Source organism: Anolis sagrei, chromosome 1, assembly GCF_037176765.1.
Source record: "Anolis sagrei isolate rAnoSag1 chromosome 1, rAnoSag1.mat, whole genome shotgun sequence".
Lineage (NCBI taxonomy): Eukaryota > Metazoa > Chordata > Lepidosauria > Squamata > Dactyloidae > Anolis > Anolis sagrei.
The window spans coordinates 23,182,761-23,189,462 of NC_090021.1; positions in this window are offsets into that span (position 1 = coordinate 23,182,761).

Here is a 6,702-nt window from a genome sequence, read left to right on the forward strand (position 1 = left end):
AGGGTTACAAATCCATTTTTGGTCAACTTTAGATTATTTGGGGTGCTGATTCAGAACATTGCACTGGATAAACCACATCAGCTCTAGTTTCTGATGCAGAACATATGTCATCCAGTAGTTGCCATTTGCTCACCCACAGAAAGCTATATTTAATAATCTAGAGCTGATGTGGTCTATCCAATGCAATATTTTGAATCAGCACCCCAAATAACCCCAGGAACAGGCCTAAAAACAAAGACACCAAGGCACCCCCACTTTCAGGCGCCACATGGAACAGCTCCTGTTGGAGGAGAAGCAATAGTCAGGAGGCTTGTTGTCACGGCTTTCGTGGGTAGTCAGCTCTCCCCTCCCAACATCCCCGTTGCCTCGGAACCATAAGAGGGTTTTGCAAGACCAGTTGGACTCGTTGTAACGGTGTAGTAACGGTGAGAATATGGATCATATTTCAGTTCTTGGAGACCACTGGTGGTCTGTGGATCACAGGTTGAGAACCACTGTTCTACTGGAAGGACATTGTGCAATGTTGATCTATCACCACTGGGCTGTTGCTATATTTTCTCCTTTTTAGACCAAGATTTCAGACTTCTGCGATTCCAAGATCTTCATTTTTTTAATTAAAAAAGAAAATAAAGCAGTATGGGTGGGAATGCAATTGTCCTGCTTCATGGCAGGGGGTTGGACTGGATAGCCTACAAGGTCTCTTCCAAGTCTATGACTCTATGATTCTATGAACTACACTGAGCTATGTGATAGCTCAGAACACAGAGGGTTCATGTAGAAATGGACAAAAGTACATCACTTGTGATAGGAGTGAATATATTATCTGTTTTCATTATAAATGCAATGAAACAAAACACTATGGCAAGTAAACAATTCCCCCTGCTTGCTCACCCCCAATAGAATGAGGTCCAAACAACAACAACTTCTTCTTTGTCCTTTCCTTCAATTCACTTTGTCTAGCCTAGCACCAAAGCTCCATCCTCTTAATCCGACTCTATCCCATGTAATGACAACCCCAGATTACTGAAGTAACATTTATACATGCATCAGTTTATGCCTGGTCCAGAACAGTACTTGGAAAAGTTATTTTCTAGAATTTCCCAGCTTCAAGACCATTAGGATGATAAACCAGGGAGGGCAAATTCATGGCCTTTCCACATGGCTATATAACCAAAATGTCAAGGCGGATAATCCACAATATCTGCTTTGAACTGGATTATCTGAGTCCAGGCTGCCATATAATCCAGTTTAATGTATATTTTATACAGCTGTGTGGAAACAATCTCACTAATTCCCCCAAAACTGCTTAAAATATTACACTTTCCACCATGACCTAAATTTGGCAACACACAGGGAAAACACTACTGAATGCATGGTTTAAATTGGGTTTTCCAGGTTTCTCGGTGAAATTCAGTGGCAAATTGCTGCAAGCGATTTCATACAAACTCAACACTTGCTTCAGACCAGGTTCTTCTGGCTTCTTTCAAAGTTTAACAGGAAACCAAAGCCATGGCAGATACATGCAGAATTGTATAATCACGATGCTTATTTTTAAATGGATTTTCTGAGTTTGAAGCCAAAATTCCATAGCAAACGGATATAATGGCAGGCATCTTCATAACCTCTCAGGATGCCTGCCATGTATCTGGGCAAAAGTCAGGAGAGAATGCTTCTGGAATATGGCCATGCAGCCTGGAAAACTCACAGCAACCCAGTGATGTAATATGCCTTTTAAAGTAACCACAAAGTTTGGCTTGAAATCAGGTTTTCCTGGCTGAAATTTCACACCAAACCACGATAAGTTTTCGCAACTGTAAGCCTTGTTTCAAAAAGGGTATTCCTGATTTTCTGCCAGCATTTTCCAGTTTGATCATCAATTCTTCCTGGGGGGACACATTCAGCCCCATGGGCAGCAACGTGCCCATCTTTGCATTAAACTCCTCTGGAAACCAGACTGCTTGTCAATTATCCAGCGGTGCTCCTGAGCGGCCACTGCTTTTGGCACCACCAATCTCTGGTGTTCAACAGCATCTGTTGCCAGGGGTGCTTTCCCTTGATTGATGAGGCGAAGCAAATGACTGCGCATCTTTGCAGGGAGAGCAGCACAACTCTGAACTGTGAAGAATACAGTTTGCTTTTTCATTTACTGGGCCTATTTCAAAGATTGATGATTTCTGTTACCAGCTGTGTAGTCAATCCATCAGCTCTCCATGCTGTATGAGATCCTGCTGACCAGTGTACCCAGGAATTCTACATAGCAGGTTTCTGAAGTTTTGCAGTGTGTTGGCTATTTAAAATGTGCAGCCCCTTTTCTCCTTAGTGCTTTTGTTTCTGGTTACAATGGGATGTTAAATCCACGCACATTGATTCAGAGTTGGCCATTTCCTTTGGTTCTTTGCTTTTCATTGCATGCGCTCTCCCTCTTTCTCTCTCAACCACCACCTGTGTTCGGCTCTGAATGCTAATGAGTTTTAATGTTGTGCATCTATCTTAGCAGAGCGCCAGTGCAGACAGATTTGCATAAAAAGACAACCTGGTCTCCCGAGAAGATTGTTCCCATTTTGTTCAGACAAAACAAATAGAATTATTCTTTTGTTCTGTTTCCTTTCTAGAAGATGATTCCAGTAAATGCGGGAAGCTGCTTTTATGACTGTCTTTAGCCTTTTCTTTTCTTTTTTAAAAATTATTTTATGCAAGAAAATAAAATAAAACACACAAATATTTTTGGTAAATAAGAATAAGAATTCAAATCATAGATTCATAGAGTTGGAAGAGACCACAAGGGCCATCCAGTCCAGCCCCTGCCATGCAAGAAGACAGAAACAGAGCATTCCTGACAAATGGCCATCCAGCCTTTGCTTAAAAACCTCCAGAGAAGGAGATTCCACTACCAAATAGCTCTTACCTCCATGAAGTTCTTAATGTTTAGGTGGAAACTTTTATCCTACAATTTCAATCCCATGCTCCATGACCTGTCTCCAGAGCAGTAGAAAATAAGCTTGTTTGTTTGTTTGTTTGTTTACCATATTTATATACCCCCCCCCCCCCCCTCAGTCCAAAGCTTGCTTCCTCCTCAGGTAAAGTAAAGGTTTTCCCCTGACATTAAGTCCAGTCGTGTCCGACTCTGGGGATTGGTGCTCATCTCCATTTCTAAGCCAAATAGCCAGCGTTGTCTGTAGACACCTCCAAGGTAATGTGGTCGGCATGACTGCATGGAGCGCCATTACCTTCCCGCCAGAGAGATACCTATTGATCTACTCACATTTGCATGCTTTCAAACTGCTAGGTTGGCAGAAGCTGGGGCTAACAGTGAGAGCTCACACCGCTCCGTGGATTTGAACCTGCGACCTTTCAGTAAGCAAGTTTCAGCAGCTCAGCAGTTTAACCCACTGCACCATTGGAGGCTCCATCTCCTCCTCAATGTGACATATTTTAAAATATTTTAACATGGCTCTCATGTCCCCTCCTAGCTATCTCTTCTCCACAGTAAACATATTTAGCTCCTTAAGATGATCTTCATTTGCTTTGATTTTCAGACCGTTGACAATTTTGGTTGCCCTTCTCTGGACATGTTCCAGCTTTTTATTTATTTATTATTTACTAGCTGTGCCCTGCCACGCGTTGCTGTGGCCTATAGTAAAACTTATCAAAGTTGAGGTAGATATCTGGACTATTATGAAAGAGAGGTCCCTACCTATTCCTTCCCCCTTTTCCTCCCCCTTTCTCTCCTTTCTTCCTTCTCTACCTCTTTCTTTCTTTCCTTCTTTCACTACTTGGTTTCATCCTTCTCTTTCCTTCATTCCCTCCCCCTTTCTTCCTTTGCCTTTCTTCCCTCCCTGTTTGCTTCCTTCTTTCATTTTTTATTTCCTTTTATTTCACCACCATCATAACAATAACAGTAATGCAATGCATTGCCTCCGGGACCTGACACCTCTCCCATTCCCCCTAAAAGGGTCTCATAGGAATAATAGCATCATAATAATCATAGAAATAACAACCTTTACCCGCCACGCGTTGCTGTGGCCAACCTTCCCTCTTTCTCTCCTTCTTTCCCTCCTTCCCTCCCATCTTTCCTTCTCCTTTTCCTTCTCTATCTCTTTCCTTCCTTCCCTCTTTTTCTTTCTCTTCTGGTCTCTTTTCTTCCTTCTCTCTTTCCTTCTTTCCTTACCCTCCCTCTTTCTCTACATCTTCCCCCTTCCTTCACTCCCTCTTTCCTTCTTTCATTCCCTTTTTTCTTTCCTTCTCTCCTTCTTTCCTTCCCCCTTTTTCTTTCTCTTCTGGTCTCTTTTCTTCCTTCTCTCTTTCCTTCTTTCCTTCCCTCCCTCTTTCTCTACATCTTCGCCCTTCCTTCACTCCCTCTTTCCTTCCTTTATTCCCTTTTTCCTTTCCTTCTCTCCTTCCTTCCTTCCCCCTTTTTCTTTCCCTCCCTCTGTCTCTCATTTCTTCCTTCTCTACCTCTTTCCTTCCTTCCCCCTTTTTCTTTCTCTTCTGCTGTCTCTCTTTCCTTTCCTTCCATCTTTCCTTTTCTTTCCTTTTCTTCTTCCTTCTTTCTCTAACTTTCCTTCCTTCCCCCTTTTCTTTATCTCCCTTTCTCTTTCTTCCTTCTTTCCTTCCTTCCTGTCTTTCCTGGATTTTGACAGGGCGGGAAGGGGCGGGGTGGGGTTTGGAGGTGGCGTGAAGTAAAAGAAGGTAAGATTGGGGCAGGGGAGTGATGGAGTGTGGGGTTGTGTGTGTGTGTGCGGCGGCGGGGGGAGTGATGGAGCGTGGGGTTGTGTGTGTGTGTGCAGCAGCGGGGGAGTGGGGTTGCGCACGCGTGTGTGGCAGTGGGGGGAGTGATGGAGCGTGGGTTTGTGTGTGTGTGTGCGGCAGGGGGAGTGATGGAGCGTGGGGTTGCGTGTGTGCGTGCGGCAGGGGGTGTGTGTGTGCGGGAAGCGGCGCGACGGGGCTTGGAGTGGGCATGGCTTCCGCAGAGGGAACGTTGGCCGGAAGACTGTGTGCGCGCGCTAGGGAACTTGCGGCTGCGCACCAATGCGCATGCTCAGTTGTTCTGCCGTTTTGTGAGTGTGTTGTTGTGTTGTTTTTCATTTTGAGTAGATATGTTTGTACCTTATGGGTTGTGTTATGGGCATGGGAATTTTGGTTACGTTTCGTTGGGTTTTTTTGAGTTTTGTTGTTTTGCCGTTTTGTGAGTGTGTTGTTGTGTTGTTTTTCATTTTGAGTAGATATGTTTGTACCTTGTGGGTTGTGTTATGGGCATGGGAATTTTGGTTAAGTTTTGTTGGGTTTTTTTGAGTTTTGTTGTTTTGCCGTTTTGTGAGTGTGTTGTTATGTTGTTTTTCATTTTGAGTAGATATGTTTGTACCTTGTGGGTTGTGTTATGGGCATGGGAATTTTGGTTAAGTTTCGTTGGGTTTTTTTGAGTTTTGTTGTTTTGCCGTTTTGTGAGTGTGTTGTTGTGTTGTTTTTCATTTTGAGTAGATATGTTTGTACCTTGTGGGTTGTGTTATGGGCATGGGAATTTTGGTTAAGTTTCGTTGGGTTTTTTTGAGTTTTGTTGTTTTGCCGTTTTGTGAGTGTGTTGTTGTGTTGTTTTTCATTTTGAGTAGATATGTTTGTACCTTGTGGGTTGTGTTATGGGCATGGGAATTTTGGTTAAGTTTCGTTGGTTTTTTTTGAGTTTTGTTGTTTTGCTGTTTTGTGAGTGTGTTGTTGTGTTGTTTTTCATTTTAAGTAGATATGTTTGTACCTTGTGGGTTGTGTTATGGGCATGGCAATTTTGGTTAAGTTTCGTTGGGTTTTTTTAGTTTTGTTGTTTTGCCGTTTTGTGAGTGTGTTGTTGTGTTGTTTTTCATTTTGAGTAGATATGTTTGTACCTTGTGGGTTGTGTTATGGGCATGGCAATTTTGGTACAGTTTCGTTGGGGGGTTGTGGAGTTTTGCTGTCCGGTTGAACCAACCTAACAGATTTATATATATAGATTTAAAACATTTATATTCTGCCCTTCTAACTCTGCAGGGGACTCTGTAGAGCACAACATATATACGGCAAACATTCAATGCCGGGACATAAAACCATAAATATATACAAACATTAAAATCACTTATATCCACTTTAAAATCAGTTGCTTAAAAACCATCTCAGGAAGCCATTTCATTATTATTGTCTCATTGCACTTTCCCAAAGGCTTGGTCCCACAGCCAGGTCTTCACCATCCTTCTGAAGGACAGGAGGGAGGGGGCTGATCTAATATTGCCAGGAAGGGAGTTGCATAACCAGGGGGCAATCACTGAGAAGGCCCTGTCTCTCATCCCCGCCAAATGTTCCTGTGATGGTGGCAGGACTGAGAGCAAGGCCTCCCCAGAAGATCCTAGTTTTTGCAGTGGTTTGCAGTGGTTTTCATATCCTTCTTGAATTGTGATGCCCAGAACTGGACACAGTATTATTAAATGTGTCCAGTTCTGGGCATCACTGGGGAGGGAGTTCCTCGGTTATGGAACTCCCTCCACAGTGAGATCAGACTGGCCCCTTCCCTCCTGGTGTTCAGGAAAAAAGTGAAGGCATGGCTTTGCAATCAGGCATTTGGGTAGAGCAATATAGAATCAGCACAATGTAGCACGTAAATAATGTTCTTAGGACTGGGTGTAAATTCCTCCCAGGTTTGAGGCCCTACACCAGCCCCAAACCCTGCACGTTTTCTGGGGT